The sequence below is a fragment of the Microcaecilia unicolor genome, chromosome 2 (genome assembly GCF_901765095.1).
Source record: "Microcaecilia unicolor chromosome 2, aMicUni1.1, whole genome shotgun sequence".
Taxonomy (NCBI): domain Eukaryota; kingdom Metazoa; phylum Chordata; class Amphibia; order Gymnophiona; family Siphonopidae; genus Microcaecilia; species Microcaecilia unicolor.
The window spans coordinates 417,471,345-417,498,839 of NC_044032.1; positions in this window are offsets into that span (position 1 = coordinate 417,471,345).

Consider the following 27,495-nt stretch of genomic DNA (forward strand, 5'->3'; position numbering starts at 1 on the left):
CAGTATTGCGTAGCTACAGTGGTGGAAATAAGTATTTGATCCCTTGCTGATTTTGTAAGTTTGCCCACTGACAAAGACATGAGCAGCCCATAATTGAAGGGTAGGTTATTGGTAACAGTGAGAGATAGCACATCACAAATTAAATCCGGAAAATCACATTGTGGAAAGTATATGAATTTATTTGCATTCTGCAGAGGGAAATAAGTATTTAATCCCTCTGGCAAACAAGACCTAATACTTGGTGGCAAAACCCTTGTTGGCAAGCACAGCGGTCAGACGTCTTCTGTAGTTGATGATGAGGTTTGCACACATGTCAGGAGGAATTTTGGTCCACTCCTCTTTGCAGATCATCTCTAAATCATTAAGAGTTCTGGGCTGTCGCTTGGCAACTCGCAGCTTCAGCTCCCTCCATAAGTTTTCAATGGGATTAAGGTCTGGTGACTGGCTAGGCCACTCCATGACCCTAATGTGCTTCTTCCTGAGCCACTCCTTTGTTGCCTTGGCTGTATGTTTTGGGTCATTGTCGTGCTGGAAGACCCAGCCATGACCCATTTTTAAGGCCCTGGCGGAGGGAAGGAGGTTGTCACTCAGAATTGTACGGTACATGGCCCCATCCATTCTCCCATTGATGCGGTGAAGTAGTCCTGTGCCCTTAGCAGAGAAACACCCCCAAAACATAACATTTCCACCTCCATGCTTGACAGTGGGGACGGTGTTCTTTGGGTCATAGGCAGCATTTCTCTTCCTCCAAACACGGCGAGTTGAGTTCATGCCAAAGAGCTCAATTTTTGTCTCATCTGACCACAGCACCTTCTCCCAATCACTCTCGGCATCATCCAGGTGTTCACTGGCAAACTTCAGACGGGCCGTCACATGTGCCTTCTGGAGCAGGGGGACCTTGCGGGCACTGCAGGATTGCAATCCGTTATGTCGTAATGTGTTACCAATGGTTTTCGTGGTGACAGTGGTCCCAGCTGCCTTGAGATCATTGACAAGTTCCCCCCTTGTAGTTGTAGGCTGATTTCTAACCTTCCTCATGATCAAGGATACCCCACGAGGTGAGATTTTGCGTGGAGCCCCAGATCTTTGTCGATTGACAGTCATTTTGTACTTCTTCCATTTTCTTACTATGGCACCAACAGTTGTCTCCTTCTCGCCCAGCGTCTTACTGATGGTTTTGTAGCCCATTCCAGCCTTGTGCAGGTGTATGATCTTGTCCCTGACATCCTTAGACAGCTCCTTGCTCTTGGCCATTTTGTAGAGGTTAGAGTCTGACTGATTCACTGAGTCTGTGGACAGGTGTCTTTCATACAGGTGACCATTGCCGACAGCTGTCTGTCATGCAGGTAACGAGTTGATTTGGAGCATCTACCTGGTCTGTAGGGGCCAGATCTCTTACTGGTTGGTGGGGATCAAATACTTATTTCCCTCTGCAGAATGCAAATAAATTCATATACTTTCCACAATGTGATTTTCCGGATTTAATTTGTGATGTGCTATCTCTCACTGTTACCAATAACCTACCCTTCAATTATGGGCTGCTCATGTCTTTGTCAGTGGGCAAACTTACAAAATCAGCAAGGGATCAAATACTTATTTCCACCACTGTATAATTAGGGTTATTTTTCTCACTGTGCATCACTTTGCACTTATTCACATTAAATTTCATCTGCCATATGGATGCTTACCCCTCTGGTTACTAAGTTGCACTAAAGGCTGACACATGGCAATAGCAACACAGCCTATTCAAAGTGAATGGGCTGTGTAAGCATTACCACACCACCAGCTGCTAGCATGGCTTAGTAAACAGTCTCCTGAAGTCCTCCTGCAATTTCTCACAATCTGCATGTGAAACATTTTACTCACTCCAATACCCAAAGACTCCAAGAAAAAAAGTAATGATCTCACTAATTATCGTTGAATTGCATCTATTCCACTTTTTGTAAAATTAACGGAGAGCATGGTGACCAAACAGCTCAACGAATATCTGGACAAGTTCTCCATTTTGTATGAATCACAGTCGGGATTCCGCCCACTCCATATCACTGAAACTGTGCTCATCACACTCTTGTCCAACTTCAAACAGGAAATAGCTTTAGGAAAAAGTATTCTTCTTCTACAATTTGACGTGTCGAGTGCTTTTGATATGGTGAACCATAAAATCCTTCTAAAACTTCTAGATTACTTCGGGACTAGCGGAAATGTATTAAAATGGTTGAAGGGCTTTTTAACCTCCAGAACTTACCAAGTTAAATCCAGCTCAATATTATCACCACCATGGCAAGCTGACTGTGGTGTCCCTCACGGCTCACCTCTTTCCCCTATACTATTCAACATAATGCTGATTCCTTTGGCCAAGTCACTATCCAAGCTTGGCCTTAACTCGTTCATCTATGCCAATGACATCACTATCTACATTCCTTTCAGAAATGATTTATCTGAAATCTCCAATGAAATTAAGCTTGGATTACACACCATGGTCACTTGGGCAAATTCATTTAAATTAAAACTTAATACTGAGAAAACTCATTGCCTTATCATCTCTTCTCCCTATAATAAGTTCAAACCCTCAACCTTAATTACTCCTGATCTTACCTTCCGGTCTCTGAGAGTCTAAAAATACTTGGTGTAATTGTTGATCGTAACTTAGCACTCATGAATCAAACAAACTCCACCACCAAGAAAATATTCTTCTCTCTATGGAAACTAAAACGGATAAAACCTTATTTCCCCAGAGAAATATTTTGTAACCTTGTTCAATCACTGGTATTAAGCCACCTAGACTACTGTAATGGAATATACGCAGGATGCAAAGACCAACTTCTAAAGAAATTCCAAACTGCCCAGAATACAGCGGCCAGATTAATCTATGGAAAATCAAAATTCGAGAGTTCTAGACCACTTTGTGAGCAACTGCACTGGCTTCCAGTAAAAGAACGAATTACTTTTAAAATTTGCACCCTGGTCCATAAAATTCTTTATGGTGAAGCCCCAGGTTACATGGATACCCTTATCAATCTGCCATCTAGGAATTCTTGCAGATCATCCCCTTCATATTTAAACCTCCATCATTCTACCTGTAATGGTCTCAAGTATAAATCCACTTACGCTTCCACCTTCTCCTTTATTAGCACTCACCTAAACTATTCATGATCATTCATGATCAACTTCAGAAAATCTCTTAAAACCCATTTTTTTTGAAAAGCTTACCCTAATGGACACGTCTTAAATCCATAATTCCTGGAATGCAACTAATTTATGGTCCTAATGGACTCTATTACCCTTCCCTTCTTTTCCCTTGTCTCTTGTAATTACTATCCTTCCTATTCACCTTAATATAGTTCATTTGTTTGTTCACCGGATTGGCGATTGCCTTTATGGACTGATGTTAGCCACATTGAGCCTGCCAATGGGTGGGAAAATGTGGGGTATAAATGTTATAAATAAATAAATTTAATAACTTTCAACTGGTTTTCATTCCATTCATAATCTCTTGGATTTTACCCATACGCTTATATACGCCTTTATTTCCTGGCTGGATTACTATAATCCTGTTTATTGCAGGATTGTCAGATCCTAAATATGCTATCTTCAGTTACTTTACAAAATTCAGCAGCCCATTTTCAATGCCTCTTCTCTTTAGATCAAGTTACTTTGGCTGCCAGTCTATTACCATATCTGGTTCAAAATATTTTGCAATATCCACAATGCACTTCATCCGAGACAGCCTCTATACTTGTCCTCGCTAAGAATTCCACATATCCTGAGTATATACTTCACTCTATGGATATTCTTTGCTTGGTTTTGCCACTCCACAAAAAAAAAAAAACTCACTATGAATTCACCAGGAATTCTGCTTTCTTTTTCTTAACCCCTAAACTTTGGAATGGTCTGACTCCTTCAGTTAGGTCAGAACTTTAATTGGCTACATTCAAAAAAACTTCTTAAAACTTCTTACAACCAAGTTTTTACAGCAGTCCATTGGAATGTCTGCCCAATAACTCCCAACTGGGGTTTGTGTTGCCTGCACATGGATGCAGTCTTCGCATAATTTTATTGTTGAATTATTGTTTTATTTTCTTTTATAATTTAATATAATTTTATTTCTTTAAACTTAATAGTGTGAGTGAGATCTATACTATTATTGGTGTTCCTTTCCTTTTCTGTGTTAACTATTTATTTTATGATTTGTAAACCCCTTTAGATCTGTGTGCCAGAATTAGCAATATATCAAATGAATGAATAAACATAATGAATGAATAAACATAAGCAACGCACAATAATTTTGTGTGATCTGGAAACTGGATCATCTCACAGGTCCACATTTCTATATTATTTATAAATATGCTAAAATGCACTGGTCCCAGTATAGATCGCTGTGGTACTCTACTATTCACCTTCCTCCATTCAGAACATTGGCTCTTTAACCCTATATTTAAAAAGAAGATATAGCAGCATTTAAATTAAAATGTGAGTTGAGGGGGAAAGCAGATAGTCACCCAGGAGTGCATGGTTTAGGTGTGGAGTATCCTTGAAGGATACTATTGAAACAGGATCTTTAGGGAATCCCAACTGAGAGGTGAAAGAAAGTGTTTAAGAGCAAAAAAAAGAGTAAAGGATGCGAATTATTTATTTATTTATTGCATTTGTACCCCACATTTTCCCACCTCTTTGCAGGCTCAATGTGGCTAACAATACATCATGAATGTTGGAAATGTATAAGAGAATATACATTTAGTATTACATAAGGATCTTGTTTAACATGATAATGATGAAATAAGATAGTAGAGTGACAAGCAAATGCTGTAAGACAATTCTGGGTATATTTGTAGGAGTTCACATTTGTTGATCTTTGTGGTATGCCTTGTTTAAGAGATGGGTCTTCAGTAGTTTGAGGAAGTTAGTTAGTTCATAGGTCGTTTTCAGGCTGTGCGGCAGCACGTTCCAGAATTGTGTGCTCAAGTAGGAAAAGGTCAACTTCAAAGCAGCTTGTATATTCAAGGAAAAAAAAAACATATTTTGAAGTGTCTATATACAAATGCTAGATGCCTAAAAAAATAAGATGGGAGAGTTAGAGTATATAGCACTAAATGCCTGGCTCTCTGTTTTTCTTGAGTCCTCATCCCCATCCCTCATTCTCGGAGACTTTAACATACATGTTGATGACCAATTCGACCCTCACGCTTCTCAGTTCCTCACTCTAGCATCCTCCTTCAACCTCCAGCTATGCTCCACCACCCCTACTCACCGAGACGGCCATTGTCTTGACCTCATCCTCTCCTCTACCTGCTCACCCTCCAATTTCTGCACCTCAGCTCTTCCTCCCTCTGACCATCACCTGATCACCTTCACACTTCATCACCCTCCCCCGCAGTCCCGCCCAACACTAACCACTACTTCCAGGAATCTCCAGGCTGTCGACCCTCCCACCTTATCCTCCATTATCTCTAATCTCCTCCCTTCCATCATGTCCTCCGAGTCTGTCGACAAGGCTGTCTCCGCTTACAATGCCACTCTCTCCTCTGCTCTGGACACCCTTGCACCATCCATCTCTCGTCCCACAAGACGTACTAATCATCAGCCCTGGCTGACCCCTTGCATCCGTTACCTTCGCTCCTGCGCCCGATCTGCTGAACGCCTGTGGAGGAAATCTCGTACCCATTCAGATTTCCTTCATTACAAATTCATGCTATCCTCCTTCCAGTCCTCCCTATTCCTTGCCAAACAGAACTATTACACCCAATTGACCAATTCTCTCAGCGCCAACCCTCGTCATCTCTTCGCCACCCTTAACTCCCTCCTCAAAGTGCCCTCCGCTCCCACCCCCCCTCACTCTCACCTCAATCACTAGCTGACTACTTCCGCGACAAGGTGCAAAAGATCAACCTTGAGTTCACTACCAAGGCACCTCTTCCTCTTCATCCTTCAACCCTCTCCCTCAACCAACCAACCCAGGCCTCTTTCTCCTCCTTTCCTGATATCACCGAGGAGGAAACCACCTCCTCGAAATGCACCACTTGTTCCTCTGATCCCATCCCCACCAACTTACTTAACACCATCTCTCATACTGTCACCCCCTCCATCTGTCATATCCTCAACCTCACTCTCTCCACTGCAACTGTCCCTGACACCTTCAAGCATGCCTTAGTCACACCTCTCCTCAAAAAAAACATCACTTGACCCTACCAGTCCCTCCAACTACCGCCCCATCTCTCTCCTACCCTTCCTCTCCAAAATACTTGAGAGTGCTGTTCACAGCCGCTGCCTTGAATTTCTCTCCTCTCATGCCATCCTCGATCCGCTTCAATCTGGTTTTCGCCCTCTACACTCGACAGAAACGGCACTCTCTAAAGTCTGTAATGACCTGTTCCTTGCCAAATCCAGAGGCCACTACTCCATCCTCATCCTCCTTGATCTATCCGCTGCTTTTGATACTGTCAATCATGATTTACTTCTTGCCACACTGTCCTCATTTGGGTTCCAGGGTTCTGTCCTCTCCTGGTTCTCCTCCTATCTCTCCCACCACACCTTCAGAGTACACTCTCATGGATCTTCCTCCACCCCCATCCTGCTCTCTGTTGGAGTTCCCCAGGGATCTGTCCTTGGACCCCTTCTTTTTTCAATCTACACCTCTTCCCTGGGCTCACTGATCTCATCTCATGGTTTCCAGTATCATCTTTATGCTGATGACACCCAGCTATATCTCTCCACACCAGACATCACTGCAGAGACCCAGGCCAAGGTATCGGCCTACTTATCCGACATTGCTGCATGGATGTCCAACCGCCACCTGAAACTGAACATGTCCAAGACCGAGCTTATCGTCTTTCCACCAAAACCCACTTCTCCTCTTCCTCCACTCTCTATCTCAGTTGATGGCACCCTCATCCTCCCCGTTTCATCTGCCCGCAACCTCGGAGTCATCTTCGACTCCTCCCTCTCCTTCTCTGCGCATATCCAGCAGATAGCCAAGACCTGTAGCTTCTTTCTCTTTAACATCAGCAAAATTCGCCCTTTCCTCTCTGAGCACACCCCCGTACTCTCGTCCATGCTCTCATTGCCTCTCGCCTTGACTACTGCAACCTACTCCTTACTGGCCTCCCACTTAGCCATCTATCCCCCCTTCAATCTGTTCAGAACTCTGTTGCATGTCTTATATTCCGCCTGAACCGATATACTCATATCATCCCTCTTCTCAGGTCACTTCACTGGCTTCCAATCAGATACCGCATACAGTTCAAGCTTCTCCTTCTTACCTACAAATGCACTCAGTCTGCAGCCCCTCATTACCTCTCTACCCTCATTTCCCCTTACGTTCCCGCCCGTAACCTCCGCTCACAGGACAAATCCCTCCTCTCAGTACCCTTCTCCACCACCGCCAACTCCAGGCTCCGCTCATTCTGTCTCGCCTCACCCTATGCTTGGAATAAACTTCCTGAGCCCTTACGCCAAGCCCCCTCCTTACCCATCTTCAAATCCTTGCTCAAAACTCACCTCTTCAATGTTGCTTTCGGCACCTAACCTTTATACCTTTCAGGAAATCTAGACTGCCCCTATTTGACTGACTGTACATTTGTCCTTTAGATTGTAAGCTCCTTTGAGCAGGGACTGTCCTTCTATGTTAAATTGTACAGCGCTGCGTAACCCTAGTAGTGCTTTAGAAATGTCAAGTAGTAGTAGTAGTAGTAGTAGATAGATAGATATAGTAAGCATCTCAGAGATCCGGTAGAAGGAGAACAATCAATAGGGCACTATCGGGCTAATTTTCAAAAGAAATAAAATGTCCAAAAAGTGACATAAGTATGCATTTGGATGTTTTTCTCACAAAAATGTCCAAATCAGTATTTTCTAAACCTATGTTTAGACGTTTTTCTCTGAAGTCTGCCAGAAGTGCATCCAAATCTCAAGGGGGAGTGCCAGGGGCGTGTTCAGGGCAGAACCTGGGCGTTCCTAAGACTTAGACGTTTTTCAGCCATAATGGAACAAAACTTAGACGTTTTAGGTTGTTGAGGTAGACCTGTTTTTATTGCGATAAGGCACAAAAAAAATGCCCTAAATAACCAGATGATCACTGGAGGGAATCAGAAATGACCTTTCCTTATTCCCCCAGTGGTCACTAACCCCCTCCCACCCCCCAAAAATGTGATGAAAAAATTACTTACCAACCTCTATCCAGCTTATTTTCAAAGGAGATCGCCGGCCATCTTCTGACACAAATCAGGAGATGGCCGGCGATCTCCTAAAGCCGGCCAAATCAGTATAATCGAAAGCCGATTTTGGCCGGCGCCAACTGCTTTCTGTCGCGGAGCCGGCCAAACTTCAAGGGGGCGTTTTGGTAGGGTAGAGGGGGCGGGACAGGGGCGTGCTTTGAGATGGCCGGCTTCACCCGATAATGGAAAAAAGAAGGGCGTCCCTGGCGAGAATTTGGTCCACTTTATTTGGTCCCTTTTTTTCAGGTCCAAGTCCTAAAAAAAGTGCCCGAACTGACCAGATGACCACGGGAGGGAATTGGGGATCACCTCCCCTGACTCTCCCAGTGGTCACTGACCCCCTCCCACCCTCAAAAAACAACTTTTAAAATCTTTTTCTGCCAGCCTCTATGCCAGTCTCAAAGGTCATACTCAGGTCCATCACAGCAGTATACAGGTCCCTGGAGCAGTTTTAGTGGGTGCAGTGGACTTCAGGCAGGCAGACCCAGGCCCATCCCCCCTACCTGTTACACTTATGGTGGTAAATGGGAGCCCTCCAAAACCCACCCAAAACCCACTGTATCCACATGTAGGTGCCCTCCTTCACCCCTTAGGGCTATGGTAGTGGTGTATAGTTGTGGGGAGTGGGTTTTAGGGGGGATTTGGGGGGCTTAGCACCCAAGGTAAGGGAACTATGCACCTGGGAGCTATTTTAAATTTTTTTTTTAATTTTTAGAAGTGCCCCCTAGGGTGCACGGTTGGTGTCCTGGCATGTCAGGGGGAACAGTGCACTACAAATGCTGGCTCCTCCCATGACCAAATGCCTTGGATTTGGCCAGGATTGAGATGGCTGGCCTCAGTTTCCATTATCGGCAAAAACTGAGGCTGGCCATCTCAAACCCGGCCATCTCTGACATTTGGCCGACCCTAACCGTATTATCAAAATGAAAGATGGCCGGCCATCTCGTTCGAAAATACAGTCGACCCCCACCCCCTTCGCAGCACTGTCCTCGTAGATGGGCGCCCTTAGAGATGGGTGTCCACGGTCAAAAATGTCCCTCTATGCCGGCCTCAGATGTTATACTAAGGTCCCTGGAGTAGTCTAGTGTTGGGTGCAGTGCACTGCAGACAGGTGAGCCCAGGCTACTACCTCCCCCTACCTGTTACAGTTGTGGAGGAAAATGTGAGCCCTCCAAAACTCACCAGAAACCCACTGTACCCACATATAGGTGCCCCCTTCACCTGTAAGGGCTATGGTGGTGGTATACAGTTGGGGGTAGTGGGTTTTGGGGAGCTCAGCACACAAAGTAAGGGAGAAATGGTGAGATGTGTACCTGGAAGCAGTTTATGAAGTCCACTGCAGTGTCCCCTAGGGTGCCCCATTGCTGTCCTGGGATGTCAGGGGGACCAGTCTGCTAAAAATTCTGGCTCCTCCTACATCTAAATGGCTTGATTTTGTGTATTTTGCATTTTGACATTTTGTTTTCAAAAATGGACCAAAAAAAACCCCCTCCAAATCACAAAACGTCCACAGTATTTTCGAAAAAATAGATAGACTTTCTTTTTCGATAATGACCTTCTTCCCTATTTAGATTTTGGATGTTTTTTGGAAAACGTTCAAAGTCAGACATAGATGTCATATTGAAAATGCTCCTCTATGTTATCAGTGTACAAATTATATCACAATGATAGAATGGATCAAATTGGAGAAAAGTGTGTTATATGTTAAACAAGGCATAGAGTCAAATAAAATAAACATTCTACATGAAACAGAAAGCAGCATGGAATCCTTATTGATACAAATTCCATGCATGAAGAGAAGAAGTATTTTGGTAGGGCTGTACTACCATCTGCCAGAACAAAATGAACAGACAGATGAAGAATATTTTCAGAAATTGGGAAATCTTTCAAATTGGGCAACAGTATAATAATGGGTGATTTCAATTACCAATAATACTGTCACTCTCCTACCCGTTATGCAACGTGTTTGCGGGAAACTATTGATGTAACAACAAAGTGGAGAAAAAAAGACCTCAGGTCACTCGGCTGATCCTCGTTCTTAAAGGACAAGCCTTTTGTATAATGAGGAGGCCTTATCAGTCATGGGTCTCAAAAAAAACTCCACTAAATGACTTATAAATTTCTAGTCCCAACAAACAGATGCATAAGAGACACTGTTTTCAAATACATTCAAGCTTGGCAAGAGTACTTATCTCAATGTAAGAATGCTTAGAAAGTCCAGCCGTATTCAATATGTTCTTTTGACATTCGAAAGGTCCCGACAGGGAAGCCCTGTTTCGCTAGATATAGTAGCTGCTTCAGGGGAATCTTTCACACTGTACACAATCCCAAGCCTGTAAAATATCTCCGTCTCCGTCTCCCCTGAAGCAGCTACTATATCTAGCGAAACAGGGCTTCCCTGTCGGGACCTTTCGAATGTCAAAAGAACATATTGAATACGGCTGGACTTTCTAAGCATTCTTACATTGAGATAAGTACTCTTGCCAAGCTTGAATGTATTTGAAAACAGTGTCTCTTATGCATCTGTTTGTTGGGACTAGAAATTTATAAGTCATTTAGTGGAGTTTTTTTTGAGACCCATGACTGATAAGGCCTCCTCATTATACAAAAGGCTTGTCCTTTAAGAACGAGGATCAGCCGAGTGACCTGAGGTCTTTTTTTCTCCACTTTGTTGTTACATCAATAGTTTCCCGCAAACACGTTGCATAACGGGTAGGAGAGTGACAGTATTATTGAAAATAGATCCTACTCATTCCGGAATATTATAGTGATTTCAATTACCCCAATAACCACTAGATAAATGTTATATCAGGGAATGCAAAGGAAGTAAAATTCCTAGACATAATAAATGACTGCTTCTTGGAACAATTAGTACAAGAACTGACAAGAGGAGGAAGAGCTATTTTAGATCTAGTCCTTAGTGTAATGCATTGCATAGTACAACAGGTAATTGTGTTGTGTCCGCTGGGAAACAATGATGATAACATGATCAAATTTGAGCTGATATCTGGAGTGAAGTCATTAAGGAAATCTACTGTAACAGCATTCAATTTTCGAAAGGGCAGTAATGATAAAATATGAAAAATGGTTAAAAAGAAGCTAAATGGATCAGCCACAAAGGTTAGGACTTTAAATCAAACAGACAATGTTTAAAAATACCATTGTGGAAGCCTAGATCAGACATAAGAGAAAATGACAGCATGGTTAAAAGGTGAAGTGAAAGGGACTAAAAAGCCAAAAAAGACATCCTTCAAAGAATGGGGAAATAAAAAGAATTGAATGAAGAAAATGTAATACCCCATGGAATGGGTGTAACTAGAGCGATAGATTTTTCAAAAGCCCAGGGGAAGGGAGGTCCCTGCTAGAGGGCTGGGGTGTTAGGTTGTCCATGGATGGGAAGAAGTCTTGCCTATAGGGAATAGTTTTGAAATAAAATGCAGAGGAATATTTCCCTGGGACTAAAGATTGATGGGGGGAGAGTTTGGAAGGAGATAAAGCTAAAGTTATAATCTTTAGAGGGGGTTTTGGTTGCCTATAAGGCTTTGGCTGCCTGCAGATCTGGAGTTGTCTGCACTTCTCCTGCCATTGACCAGGAGGAGAGAGAGGGGAGTCATTAAAATTGGAGAAATCCACTGGCTGTGAGAGGCAGGATGCAGCTCCAGTAGGTGTGTGCTGTGGGTGGGTAGAAGAGGGCCCAGCCCAGGAGAAAGGGGACCAGAGCCGAGGAGAGGTCAGCGTCATACGGCTGGAGGAACGCCATTTTGAAGGAAGGCACAACATTATTCTTAGTGAGACAACTCTCTGCTTGAAAATTGTGTTAAAAAGTTTCTGTTTGTAACCAGCAAAGAAGTTGATTGGTTTATTTTGTTACAGGCACTTAGTCCCCTGAAGAAGCTCAGCAAAAGAGTGAAACAGAGAGCTCTGTTGGGACATGACTCTTAAGCTAAGTGCCATAATTTAATTTAATTTAAGGAATAATGCATCAAATGTCTGATCTGAAATAGAGTCAAGTGCTGGTGTTTTGAGAAAATATAAAAATATACTATAAAAGAATACAAAAAGAAACACAAGAGTTAATTAGAATATTTAAGGGAGGATCAAAGGAGGTTTACGACCAATGGTATGACCATAGTCCAAGATGTGCTGACATGAAGCTTGTCTGCTTGCTGCCAGCTAAGGACATTTGAGATCTTTTCCTCCCAGCAATAAAATAAAACAAAATAAAATAAAAAAGTTATAATAATTTGACAGATTATTGCAGGTGCAGGAGGATTGTCAATAGTGGTTCTTCAGCTTATTGTAGAGTCTTAGACAGTGATATCGCTGAAGTGAGTTTATGCTATTTAATTAAAAAAAAAACCTGTCCATTCTCAATGTTTTGGATTCACCAGATTAGTCACTTTTTTCTCAAAAATGGTCACATATGTTCATGTATGTGCACAGAGAGTTAAATGGCCATTTTTCTCAATGGAGGAGGGTATATAATGGAGTGTCACAGGAATCTGTACTGGGACCAGTGCTATTTAACATATTTGTAAATGATCTGGAAGATGGAACCACGAGTGCTATAAATAGCACCAAAAAAATCATCATTGAAATAAGAAGTGCTAAACATCAGGGCCATAGGTGTTCCTGCAATTTAGGCACAATTTATAGAATAGCGCTTACAGCCAGGAGCTGTGACTACATTGAGGCATGACCATATTCACCATGGAAACCTTGGTGTAAACCCCCACACTTAAATTAGGTGCAGAACCCCCTTATTCTACAACAATGCACATAAATTGCAAGAATACCACTGATCTGCCCATGACCCTCTCATGGCCATGCCCCCTTTTTTTGATTCACATGTAAATGTTTTGTGCAGATCGAGGCACATAAATTTACACGTGTAGATTTTAATTAGCACTGATAATTGTTAGGGACCAATTATCAATGTTAATTGGCTCATTATTCAATTAAATTGCACATGCAATTCAGGTGCACCCTCAAATATGCATTCACAATTTAAAACACCATTTATAGAATTCGGGGGAGAATGTGTATTCCAAAATTCTGGCTAAACGCTATTCTGGAAATTCACACATGTCTTACACAGCTTGTATTTTGCAGGTAGGCGTACACATAGGTAAAGTCTGGATGGAAACCTCACTCACTGCTTTAACATGGAGATTCTCCCTCTGCTGTTGTCTGCCCAATATGCTGGTTGCCATAAACATGGCTGCTAAACCCTGCCCACTGCTGTGACTCAGAGATGACCTTACAGACTTCTCACAGACTCTTTCCTTTAAGTTTAGTTCTTCCATTTTCTTGCATTTTTATGTACTTTTAACCTTGCAAATTTTTGTTCTGTCTAATCACAGAGCTTCCCTAAGTCTCTCCCACTGCATTTTCCCAGAGATGACATCACAGAATCTTTCTTTTAAGTTTAGTTCTTTCTGTCTGTGGCATAAGCTGCAGAGTATGCTTAAAGAGCATGTTGTGCTCCTGAGTTAGTTTCATGCACCTCCTACAATGACCCTATTTATATCATTTTCTTACATTTTTTGACATTCTTCATGCTCCAGCCTACCTTCCAAATACCAGTAACATGAGAACATGAGGGCATTGCCTTCCAGGTGGTTTTTAACATGCCTTAGAAAGGAGGGTATGTCCATTGGTTTTATTACCTCTCTCCAGTATTTCTTCATCTCTTACTACTAATTTCTCATACCCTGCAGAATTTATTTTACAATTAGGTCTCTTCAGTGTTCACTCCCTACATTCTAAATCTTACTATATTGCTGACTTAATTGCCATGCTTAATTTGGATATATTATTCCTCACTGAATCTGGGCTTAGTGAGGCTGATTTGTTTCACCTAAATCATGAATGCCTTTTGGGATATAGCTACCTCTTCGTTCAATGTACAAGTCACTTCATCCCAACCTTTGAGAGTATAGTTTTTCATATTAAAGGTCCCCAGTCTTAGGTTTTGTCCTTGTATTTCATTCACTATCATCTTTACAAGAACTGTATGATTTTAAAATCCTTTTCTTATTAGATTTCCCAAAATGGTCATTTTAGGTGACTTTAACCTTAATCTCATAGCAAAGGATTAAAAAAAAAACGCTTTTAACTGATTCAGGTCTATTGTAGGTTGTACCTGAACCGACCCATGCCACATGTCATACTCTTGACCTTCTTATTACCTATGAAGTAAAAGCATCTTTCATCAAGTCTATCGACATGTCACGGTTCCTTGGCCAGAGCATTTTCTTAAGAACATAAGAACTTAAGAAAATAAGAATAGCCTACTGGGTTTGACCAATGGTTCATCAAACCCAGTATCTTGCTTCCACCAGTGTCCAAAACAGGTAACAAGCACCTGGCAGAAACCCAAATAGCCGCAACAGTTCATGCTACCAAACCCAGGGCAAACAGTGTTTTCCCCCATGTCTGTCTCAATAGCAGACTATGGACATTTCCTCCGGGAACGTGTCCAAACCTTTTTTAAACCCAGGTATGTTAACTGCCATTACCATATCCTCCAGCAGTGAGTTCCAGAGCTTAACTATTCTTTGAGTGTAAAATATTCTTCCTATTTGTTTTAAAAGTATTTCCATGTAATTTCATTGAGAGTCCCCTAGTCTTTGTACTTTATGAAAGAGTGAAAAATCAATTCACTTTTCCCTGTTCTACACAACTCAGGATTTTATAGACCTCAATCAAATCCCCCCTTAGCTGTCTCTTTTCTAAGCTGAAGAGTCCTAATCTCTTTAGCCTTTCCTCTTATGGGAGAAGTTCCATCCACTTTATCATTTTGGTCGCTTTTCTTTGAACCTTTACTAATTCTGCTATATCTATTTTGAGATACAACAACCAGAATTGAATGTAATACTCAAGGTAAGTTTGCACCATGGAGTGATACAGAGGCATTATAATATGTTTTGTTTTATTTTTCATCCCTTTCCTAATAATTCCTAGCACCCTGTTGGCTTCTTTTGGCCGACTCCACACACTGGACAGAAGATTTCAGTGTATTGTCTACAAGGACACTTAGATCTTTTTCTTGAGTGCTGACTCCTAAGGTGGACCCCTGCATCAGGTAACTAAGATTCAGATTATTCTTCCCAATATGCATCACTTTGCATTTGTCCACATTACATTTCATCTGCCATTTGGATGCCCAGTCTTCCAGTTTTCTAAGGTCTTCCTGCAATTTTTCACAATCTGCATGCGTTTTTTCAACGTTGAATAGTTTTGTGTTATCTGCAAATTTAACCACCTCACTCGTGGTTCCATTTTCCAGATCACTTACAAATATGTTAAATAGCATCGGTCCCAGTACAGATCCCTGCAGCACTCCACTATTCACCCTTCTCTATTCAGAAAAATGAACATTTAATCTTACCTTCTGTTTTCTGTCCAATAACCAATTCCTAATCCATAGAAAAACATTCCCTCCTATCCCATGCTTTTTAAAAAATTTTTCAAGAGTCTCTCATGAGGAACTTAGTAAAAAACTTTCTGAAAATCTAGATACACTACATCAACCAGCTCACCTATATTGACATGTTTTTTACCTTCAAAGAAATGAAGCAAATTGATGAGGCAACACTTCCTTTGTCTGAACCCATGAGACTCTGTCCCATTAAACCATGTGTGTCTATGTTTTTCATAATTATATTCTTTATAATAGTTTCCACTATTTTACACAGCACTGAAGTGAGGCTTAATGGTCTGTAATTTCCAGGATCATTCCTGGAATCCTTTTTATAAATTGGAGTTACATTGGCCACCCTCCAATCTTCAGGTATGAATAATTTTAACAACAGGTTACAGATTACTAACAGCAGATCAGCAATTTCATGTTTTAGTTCTTTCAGTACTCTGGGGTGTATAGCAGCTAGTCCAGGTGCTTTAGCACTCTAACATATTTATTTGGCTCAGTACATCTTACAGGTTCATAGAAATTTATTTCAGTTCCTCCATATCATCACTCTTGAAAACCAATTCCGGTACAGGTAGAACTTACAAATCTTCTTCTGTCAAGATTAAAACAAATAATTCATTCAATCAATCCCTAAGCTATGACCTTCTCCTCCATGAGTACCCCTTCTGCTCCTTGATGATCTAACAGTCCTTCAGATTCTCTCATAAGTTTTCTGCATCTGATGTATCTGAAAAAGGTGTTACTATGAGTTTTTGTCTATGTGGCAAGTTTTTCTTCATATTTTCTGTTAACCTTCATGATCAATGCTTTGCACCTAGCTCAACAGTGCTTATGTTACTTCTTGTTTTCTTCATTCGGATCCTTTTCCCATTTTTTTGAAGTATGTTTTTTTTTTTTTTCTCCAATAGCCTCTTTCACTTCACCATTTAACCACACTGGCTGTGATTTGCCCACCTTTGTTAATACGTGGAATACATCTGGTCTGGGCTTCCACAAATCACCTCCATGCCTGATGTAAAGTCCTAACCTTTGTGACAGACCCTTTTAGCTTCTTTTTAACTATTTTCCTCATTTTGTCATAGTCGCCCTTTTGAAAATTAAATGCTGCTACAGTAGATTACTTTAGTGACTTCACTCCAGATAGCTCAAATTTGATCAAGTTATGATCACTGTTTGCCAGCGGATCCAACACGTTACCTCTTGTGCCATGCCCTGCATTCCATTAAGGACTAGATCTAAAATAGCTCCCCCTCTTGTCGGTTCTTGAAGCAGTTGCTTCAAGAAGCAGTCATTCTTTACATCTAAGAACTTTACCTTCCTAGTGCACCCTTCTGTAGCATTTACCCAGTCAATATTGGCGTAATTGAAATCACAAACCAATATATCAATAGAATTCTACCAATCATCTGTATCGCAGGGATTTCACCCCTGTGATACAGATGATTGGGTAGAATTGTATTGATATATTGGTTTCTGATTTAATTCTACTGATTCCTTTGAGTGTGGTAATTGAAATCACCTATTATTATTTTTTTTTATTTAATTTAATTTTACAAGCACTAAAATAACTTGCCAGAAATACAGACACAATAATACAATAATTATTTCAATCAGGTAATTATAAACTCTTCCTTAGACCACAAAATAGGGAGAGTGAAACAAGACAAGGAGATCAATTAAACAGTAAACAAAGAAAATGTGGTATTAACTTGATTATCTCCAGTTATTTATTATCTGAATCATTATTCCACATTGATTGTCTGGTTGGTTTCTTCAAACCCAAAACAGTGTATAGTCAATTTATTTTGTTGGAAACATACTTATTGTCCAATATTAGTGGAAATAATACAACTGATTTCATTTTTTCTCTTTTAAAACCAGAAATTATTTAACAATACAAACACGAGTCTCTAATCCAATTCCCACTGATTATGGTAATCCCAGTTTCACAGGCTTCACTCCTTTTGAATAAATATACTAAGAGGAATCATTTCAGAGGAAAAAACTTTACGAGTCATACCCGGAACTCTGGGAAAACAACAATCTCGATATTAATCATCTGTAATAATATTTATTTTGTTCAAATTTTTCTGGTCATTTATCATCTTCAAAATCTTAACCATTTCCTATTCCTGTAGAACTTAAGTTGTCATATCAATTTTTTATTCTCAAAGGATTCAATTAGATTATCCATGTGGCTCACTAATAAGATTATATCAGAAGCAAACATATTTACTACAACCATTAGGTCCTGGAGAGCCTTCCAGATGATATTCAATGTAACCTCCACGGGAGCCAAAAACTCCAAGCTGATAACTCTTGCGGGTTTAGGAGTGGCACCGCCGACACGAGTTCAGCTGTAAACGACTTCCGTTTCAGCATACACTCTCAACTCACTCCTCCACTCCTTTGGACATGGTGGTTAAATGATTCGGGAGTGATGAAGTTGTTTTCAGGTCCAAGAGCGGTGACGCTCCTTCGCCGGTGCTAATCAAAGGACTAACCAACCCAGTCATCTGTGGGCAGCTCGTCACGCAGCAGTCCCACACTTACTGCACAGGGGACAAAACGCTGGCCATCAGCGGCTGACCCCCCGATTGTCCCCTTCCTCTCAGTTAAGGTAACTGCAATTGCAGAGAGGAAATTTCAAGTAAACAAAGACAAAACTTCAGAGGTCAGCTGGGCTGTTGAGTGTACGAGCTTCAGGTCGCCATCTTTTCACTCTCCCTAATTGGGACACTCTTTGTCTGGTTTCTCCTCAGAGGCCTGTCTGATATGGGTAACCCTTCAGCATAGCCGTCTGAGTCATTGAAACACAGAAGCCCCTCCACCACTACAAGGTGGTGTCCCTTCGGAGGGGATCACCTATTATTATAATGTTGCTCAATTTGCCAGCTTTCCTAAATTCTGTAAACATATCTTCATCTGTTTGTACGTTCTGTCCCAGTGGACAGTAGTACAGCCTTACCTGTATTCCCTTTCCTTCACACATGGAATTTTTATACACAAGGATTCCACACTGCTATCTGTTTCATGCAGAATATTTATTTTGTTTGACTAAATTCCCTCTTTAATATATAGCACAGCCCCCCCTCCAATTTGATCCTCTCTATCATTGCGATATAATTTGTACCCTGATAACACAGTATCCCATTGATTGTCCTCCTTCCACCAGGTTTGTCTTCATCTTCCTAAAAACACTTTCTCCACTTTCAGGGTTTCCAAAAAGGCAGATGTTGAGAAAACAGTATTAGCTATGAACTCTGCTACTGCAATACTGGATCCAATACCCACTTTATCTCTTAAAGAAGCTTCTTACTGCTTTTCTTCTTTTTCTTCATTCTATTTCTCCGTTTCACAGAAGGTGAATTACCTCTACTCTAGAGGCAAGCAATTATTCATCCTAGTCTAAAATATTTTAAAGCAGATCCCCAAATAGCATTTAATTACTAACCCATCTCAAATCTACCATTTACCTCTAAAATTATTGAAAGACTTGTGTCTGCTCAGCTTTCACCTTATTTTGATGGAATTAACACTTTACACCCAAAACAAACTGGCTTCCATGAAGGACATAATACTGAGCATCCTCTCCTTGGCATTACAGGCTTTATTATTGTTATGATTATTGTTATGATTCTGCTAAGGCAGGCAGGGGAATGACTGGGACTCGCTCTGATTGGCCCGTTAGGAATTGAGCTGACGTCTGAGGCAGCAGATGTCAGAAGTCAGATCTATTTAAACCTAGCTCTCCCTACAGGCTGTGCTTTAGCGTTGATCCCTGTCATCTGAAGCCTATTACCCTCTCTCTGTCTGTGTTAGTAGCACACTGTGCTTTCATGGGAGTTTGTTTACTCCTCTCATTGCTCGTAGCTTCTCTGTGTGCTGGTTGTTCCCAGCGTATACTTGCTTGTATCCCTACCTAAGCTGCTTTCCCTGATTAGCTTGCTTCCCTGCACCTGTGGGTGCTCTGCTGCTCTGTCTCTGTGTGCTGACTGAGTTCTGGTTTTTCCCTTTGTTTACTTTAAACCTTTGACAGCAGTGTAAGCCCGTCTTCTTCCTGACGTGGCCAGCTTCTTTTCTGTCGTCCTTCCCTTGTGTCTAGCTAGTGTTGTGTGCATTGCATGTGCTCCAGTTCCTTCTGGGACCCCTCGTTTTTCTTTTCCCCTTCCCTAGTGTGTGATTCGGTTCCAGATTGGCCGTGAGGCCCGTATGCTTGGACTCTGTACGAATGGGTTCCCGTTCGGCCGTGAGACCTGCCTGAGTGATCTCCCTTTTCTGCTGGTGCTAGTTGAGTGTTCTGAGTGTGCAGGGCTTTGTGACTGTGGGATTTCATAGTGCCTGTTTAGTCCACCCTAGGCCTTAGCCAAGATCCTTTCTAGCCTAGCCTTCCTAGCCTCACAAACAGATTAACAATTATAACCAACCTGGACAGAGCTAAGAATGTTCTCTTAATCTTTTTGGATCTTTCTGCAGCATTTGACTTAGTGGACTGTTCCATCCTTTTTCAGTGGCTCTCTTGACCTTCATATCTCAGGCATAGCACTTTCTTGATTCAGGTCATATCTAAGAAATCATTCCTATAAAGTATATTGGTTTGGTTCCACATCTTCCCAGTAACACTTATTATGTAGTGTTCCTCAGGGCTTGATTTTGGGCCCCGTGATTTAAAAGATTTTTCTGCTGTAGCCAAGCCCCATTTCTGGTTCCTGCTACAGCCAAGCTCTGTTCCTGGTTTCTGCTACAGCCAAGCTCCATTCCTGGTTCTTGCTAAGGCCAAGCTCTGTTCCTGGTTCCTGCTACAGCCAAACTTCGTTCTTGGTTCCTGCTACAGCTAAGCTCTGTTCCTCTCTTGTATTTAATCTCGCTTCTGTTTGATCTTGTTGCCTAGCTCCAGCCCTGCCCTGTTTCTGCCAGCTCCAGACCTGCTTTGTCTGCTGTGTCTTATCTTGCTCTTTCTTGAGTCTGGATCCAGTTCTTGCTCTACCTAGCCTTGCCTTGTCTGAACCCAGTTGTAGCTTTGTTTCTGTGTTGTGCCTTTTCCTTCCTGTCTTGGTTCAGTTCTAGCCCTGTTGTCTTGCTCTCCTTCTTTCATCTGCATCCAGTTTCTGTCCTGCCTATTTGCATAGTCCAGTTGGGGCTAGCCTTGCCTTTCCAGATCCAAAGTTCTTGCCTTGTCCTTGTCTTGCCTTTTCTGGACCCAGTTTAAACCTAGGTCCGTGTCTTGCCTTGTTCTGCCTTTCCTTGTTCTGTCTGGGTTCTGGACCCAGCTTTAATGTAGTTCTGAGTCTTGCTTTGCTCTGCCTTGGTTCCAATTCTAGCCCCTTTGCCTTGTTTTACTTGCCCCATCTGGATCCAGTCCTTGTTTGTTGCATCTTGTTACTCCTGCCCTGTGCCAACCCAGAGGACTTGTCTGCTGCAGCCCTGGCTGCAGCCCAAGGGTTCATCATTCCTGAATACATAACACAAACTAACATAATCCATTCTATCTCAGCATTAAGTCCTGATGGAGTAACTGAATTAAGTTGAATCACCCACTATTATTATTTATAATTCAAACGTCTCTCAATATTGCCACCCTCTCACCCTACTATGACCTGATCTATTACTCTCCAAAGCAAATCCAAAACTGTATGTCTTTCATTTATCCAATGCTGAACCAAGGGGACCTGTACATTTCCTGTCACTATACAGGACTTATGCTCATTTAACCTCAAACTAACAGGGTAACTATCACACTCCACATATACTAAACTATAAGGGCACAATATAATATATACCACATTTGAGACAGCACAAGTGGTGTTACTACAGGAAGTCACTGTGACTTTCCAAACTGCCCCCACTATCACATATTGACACCTCTGACAACATTCCCCATGGGCAAATCTTCAAAACCCATGGGATCTGGATCATTGCGTCATTGTCCAAAAGTTTTCCCTATAGTCTTCCCCCTCTGATACGCTGTTATTGGAAAATCAGTAAACAAGGGATGAAGTTGAATCACATGCCAACAATTCTTCATGATGTTAACAAATTTACATAACACTTGGCTGCCTTTGGAAAAGGTACACACCTTACAAGAGGTGATTCGTTTTGCGGAAGCCTACCAGAAAATTAGTTTATATGACATTCAGTCTTTGTTGGGTTATTTTAACTTTGCAGCCCACATTATACCAATGGGCAGAGTATTTTGCCAGTGTCTGGTCAGGTTGTCGGTGGGGCTTTGCCAGCCACATTACAAGGTGCATCTGACGTGAGGTATACAGGAGGACTTAAGACTTTGGTCTTCCTTTTTGGAGTCTTTTAATGGAGTTTGCCTTTGGCAGGAGTGCCCAGTCTTGAATATGGATTTGCAACTATTCATTGATGTGTCTGGGGACGTGGCGGTTGGTGCTTATTTTTTTGGCGTTTGGTGTGCTCAGGCCTGGTCGGATTGGTGGAGAGAACATGGCTGTGTAACAATATAGCACTTCTGGAATTGTTCCCAGTGTGGGTGGAGTTACATATATGGGATAGTCGCTTACAGAATAGATGGGCTGTTTTGTTTTTGGACAATTCTACAGTAGTTTGTGCGATTAATTGGCAGTCTTGTGCCCTCTCCTAGTGGAGTTATTGTGCTTATTTGTGATGAGTTGTCTATGCTTGAATGTTTGTCTGTCTGTGTGCCATGTGCCCGGTGTGGACAATGAGTTTGCTGATTTGCTTTCTTTTTTTCAGTGGACAAGGTTCCATGCACTGTCTGCAGTTTCTGACATGTTTCCTGCAGAGATACCAGACGTCTTATGGACCAGTTTTCAGGAAGCAGTGGATTCTTGTTGCAGAAAGCATTAGCACCTAGTACCTGGAAATCTTTTTGTGCAGGTTGGGCACGTTTTCTGCAGTTGCTGGATTCTCAGCACTTGTGTTGTTCTTTTCCTGGTTGCTGAGGAATGTGTGGTGGACTTTCTTGTTTTTGCCATGTCCTGGGGTTGGTCCTGCAGGATGGTTTTACATTCTTTTGCTTATGTGGGTTTTCTGGCCAAACTGCAGGGTAGTGTGGATCCAGCTGGGAGCTTTTGGTCTGCAAGCTGTTGTGTGGCTATGGACACAAGAGGTTCTCCTACTGATCTTGTTTAGTGCATTTGCTGATATTGCATGACACGCTGTTGGCCCTTTTTGGGGTGTTGCCTGTAGTTTGTGCTTCCCCATTTGAAATCCTCCTTTTCCAACTGGCATTCTCACTAGCATTTTTTGCTGCCTGCTGGATTGGGAAATTGGTGGCTCCTTCTCATCAGGCTGATGGGGAATCAGGGAGGTTATTGGAAGACGTCTTGTTCGAACAGTGGTATCTGTGGCTACAGATTCGTCATTCTAAAACTGACCAGGTTGGGAGAGGGAGCTGAGTTACGTTGCACAGGTAGTCCCAGGTGTGGCCTATCCAGTCCATTCTGCCCATGATTATCATGTTGTGTGACAGTGGCGTAGCCAGACAGCCAATTTTGGGTGGGCCTGAGCACAGAGTGGGTGGGCACAAAATTTTCTCTCTCCCCCAGCACTTCCCAATTCAAAATATAAATACCTTAGCAGACGAGGATCCCCAATCTCTGTCAGCTGAAGGCCTCCAGTAAAGATGGCCAGAACTCCTCTGCACCAAGCCCAGTAGGCAGCAGCAACTCCTCGAGCCACTGATGCCAGCACCCCATACATGCTTAGTTGTCAGTGGCTCCAGGATACTGCCCCCATCTGCCAAGCTCAGTAGAAGAAGGCATCTCTGGCCAGCTTCAGAAGAGACCCCAGCTAGTAGGGCTTGGGAATCCCCAATAGCTACAGCAAGGGTCAGGGCTGCCATTAGCCATGCTGGTGACCAGGGCAGAAAATAAAGCCCCTCCCACAATTCCCTCCTCTCCAATCTCCTCATCTGCAGTTAAAGTCACACTGACAGACCCTCACAAATTAGAAATAAAAATATATAGACAAAATTGAACTGGGAACCTCAGCATGTACTGCAACACTGGAGAAAAAAAACCCAAAACAAAACAAAAGCACATTTCCTTTTCTACTTAACACAATAAAAAGACATCCGCTATGCACATTTCCCAAAGTTAACATATTCCATTTGAAACATTCAAAGTAAAATGATTTTCCTACCTTTATTGTCTAGACATTTTATTTTTCCATCGTGTTGGTTCCAATTTCTCTTTCCCGCTTTCCTGTCTGTCTTCTGCTAATTCTTCAAGCGGTTGACCATTTGTCTTTTTTCTCCTGTTGTTTCATTTCCTCACTACACCTACCTCTGAAATATTGATCCTTCCATTTTAGCTCTTTCCTGCTTCTGTACACACAAATTTCATCCTCTTTCTAAATCTTTTCCGTCTTTTTACTTTTCAGATATCTATCACATTTCCATCTCCTTTCACCCACTAGCTCTCCCATTCCCTTCCATCTACGCGCCATTACCATATTTCTACCCCCTGTGATCACTATTCTCTCATTTTTTTCTTGCCATTTCCACTCCCTAGGCCTCTCCCCCATGCTTTCCACCATTCCCAGTGTCTCCCTCCCTCCACCCTTCCAGTCCAGCATCTGTTCCCTCTTTCTACCCTCCTCACCCTCGTAGCCTGATATTTCCCTATCTCTTTTACCTCCCACCACCAGCATCTTCCTGTCCCATCTCTCTCCCCTCCCCCATTGTACAGCATTTCCCCTTTCTCTTCCCTACCATCCATTGTCTATCTTCTCTCCTTGGATCCATCTTCCCTCTTTATCCCCTCCCCCACTTGTGCATCTCTCCTTTCCTCTCCTCTTCCACCTTCATGTCCAACTTTTCTCCCTCTCCCTGCCTTGAGCCCCTGCTTTAACATCTCTCTACCCCCCTCCCACACCCACCACAATCTCTCCATCCTTCCTTCCCTCACCTCAATGCCATGTTCAACATTTCCCCTCTCATCTCTCCCTCCCTTCCACTGCCATGTCCAACACGTTTTTTTCTCTCATGCCCTTTCCCTCCCTCTCCCCATCCCACCCATATCCAACAATTCTCCCTCTCTTTCCCCTTGCAGCATCTCTCCGTCCCTCCCCCACCTAGCTGTACCCTGTTTCACTCCCTCATCCTCATCCCAACAGTGCTCCTGTCTTTTCCCACCCCCACCCCCCCGACACACACACACACACACACACACACACACACACACAAAAACCACCCGCCCACCAGCATGCTGCAGTTTTGTTTCCCTCCCTTTCCCCAGCCACCTCTCACTGACACGCTGGCTGCAGCATTTCTTTCCCTTGGTCCTACTCCTGCCGTCGGCTTTCTTCACCCCGGAGGTCTGGGAGGGTCTGGGCCTCGGATCGCTGTCAGACCTTGACTCCTCCTTCGGTCTCGACTGGGGCTGATCTGGGCACCGCGTGGTCGTGTGACTGCGGGGCCTGCAGCATCTGACTCCTGTGATTCCTGGTTCGCGCCGCTGGCTGGAGCAACGGAGAGGTGAGAGGCGGGCGGTGCAAGGTGTGGAGCGGCAGGAGCAGCGAGATCAACGGGACGCCACGTAGCAGATGTTCTTCCTCCACTCCGCTCTGCTGCACAGCAGAGTTGTTAGTTCTTCTGCCTGCTTATCTGTAGCGAATCCACGTGTTGTCTACTGCTGCGACTGCTTCCTCTGCGCTGGCCCCGCCTCTTAGAGGCGGGGCTAGCGCAGAGGAAGCAGTCGCAGCAGACAGCCCTGGCAACGTGCGGATCCGCTGCAGTTAAGCAGCAGAAGAACTAACAACTCTGCCAAAGATGATAACGGAGCAGAGCAGCAGCCTAGCGGCAGGACGGACCCGGTACCGTGCAGCTTTGATGTAGACTGTGGTGCTGCCCAAAGGGAAGGGCGGACCCGAGGGAAAGAAGTCCTGCAGCGTGCACCGTTGCTAGGTGGGCCTGAGCCCAAAGTGGGTGGGCCCAGGCCCACCCAGGCCCACCCGTGGCTACGCCCCTGTTGTGTGAACTCCAGGTGGACTGTACTGGCTTGTTCATGACCATGGGGTGCCGTTGAAGCATTATTAATTTGCAGCAGTGTTGAAGAAGAGTTTGGTGGCATTGGGTTGTGATCTGGTGGAATATGGGACTCACTCCTTCATGATCGGGGCAGTAACTTATGCTGTGGAGAATGAGGGTTCTTCTGCTTTGATTTGTCGCATTGGGTGGTGGAATTCTTACTGTTTTAAAGGGTATATACAGATGGGTGGGTGTGTGGGACTGAGCATTGATTCCAGATTCTTTTCCAGATTCATTGCCTCCTGATATATTTTGGGCCCATAAGCATATTATGGAGTATCGGTGAGGAGCAAATTTGGGACTGGTGGTGCATGGAATTCAGATTCGCTGGCTGGGATTACAAGGCATATGTTGGGAGTAGCTTCCTCCAATGCTGTTTCAAGAGAACCATTTCTCTTCACCTGTGTTAATTTTGATACATTTGGGGGGGGGGGGGGCAATGATCTGAGTTCCATAAAAGGGGTGGATTTAATTAAGGATATGAAGCGGAATTTGTTGTCTTTGGTCTGTTCTTTTCCCCTTGCCTGTGTGATGTGAACCCAAATGATCCCCCGGAGAGCGTGGAAGGGTGCTGTGAAGATCCTTCCCTCCGCCAGAGGGTCTTCGGGACCTTGCCTCCACCCTGGCCACTCAGCCTCCCGGCCCACTGCAGTCCACAGGGCAGGGCTCAAAGAAAATAAACTTCAAAAAGGCAAAAGTCACCAAGCTCCTTTATTGTCAGGGATTCACAGTTCAGTAACTTGCAAAAGGAATCCTGCAGCCCTTCAAACAGTTGCTCCTGCTTTCCTCCCAGGGCCCAGGTACAGCAGAAAAAAAAAAACCGTGCAGCTCTCTGCTGCTTCAAGGAAAAAAAAAACAGTTGGAGCCAATTTAACAGTCCCCAAAGATAGATCCCTTTGTAGTCCAACTTTACAACCAAAAGGAACCCAGGTAGCTGGGCCCCATGCTTGGGTTTCTGCAACAGTTCAAAACCCTCAAAGTTCTTTGGGCCTCAGCCCACAAAAAAAAAAAAAACCTGTAGCTTACTTTCCCCTCCCCCACACAAAAGAAGGTTTGTTTTCCCAACAGTTCAAAATCCCCAGGGCTCAATGCCTTAGCACTCAATTCAGCCACACAGTCTCTTCACCAAGACACAGCCTGAACTCCTTTGGGAAAGAGGAAAAGATCCCACCCATTCAGGGTCACTCTATTACTTCACTGACCCTCCTCCCGCATGACCTTTCCACTTTCAGCCCAGCTCTGACGCCAAGAGTTCACCTGGTTTTTCAGTTTAGTTTTCAAGGCATGAGCCCAGGCAGAAAGGTCCATGGGTTCCACAGAGCCTGCCTCCTGCTCCTGCTCTCCAGCAGCTTGCCAGTCCATGGACTCATTCTCCTCCTCTCTGGGCGGCTGTTCCTCTCTTACTTGATTAGGTTCCAGGTGCCCCTCCCTTGCCTTGTCAGAGCGTTCTCCCGGAGAATGCTGGGGCCAATAATCCTTATACCAGGGTTTTCTCCGGGGATGCTGGGAAATGTAGTCCTTCTCCCACCTCCATTTTCTAGGGGGCACTACCTTTTCCCTTCTCTCTCTCTCTCTCTCTGAGGAACAATTAAAGGTAAGGCTCTGCTCTGTCTCCCTCGGCTCTTGAGCCTCCTTCCTTCTCCCCCCTTCACTTCCATCTGTTCAAAACCCTTATCCTCCCCTTCACAGTGCATGGAATGAGAAAGCCATTGAGCATTTGAGAAGCAGGGTGAATGCGGAGGTTTGTAAATGGTACTCATTTGTCCAACACAAGGTTGGACATTTTCCTTAGCACCATTCAGGATTTATTGGAGGATTTTGTAAAACAAGGT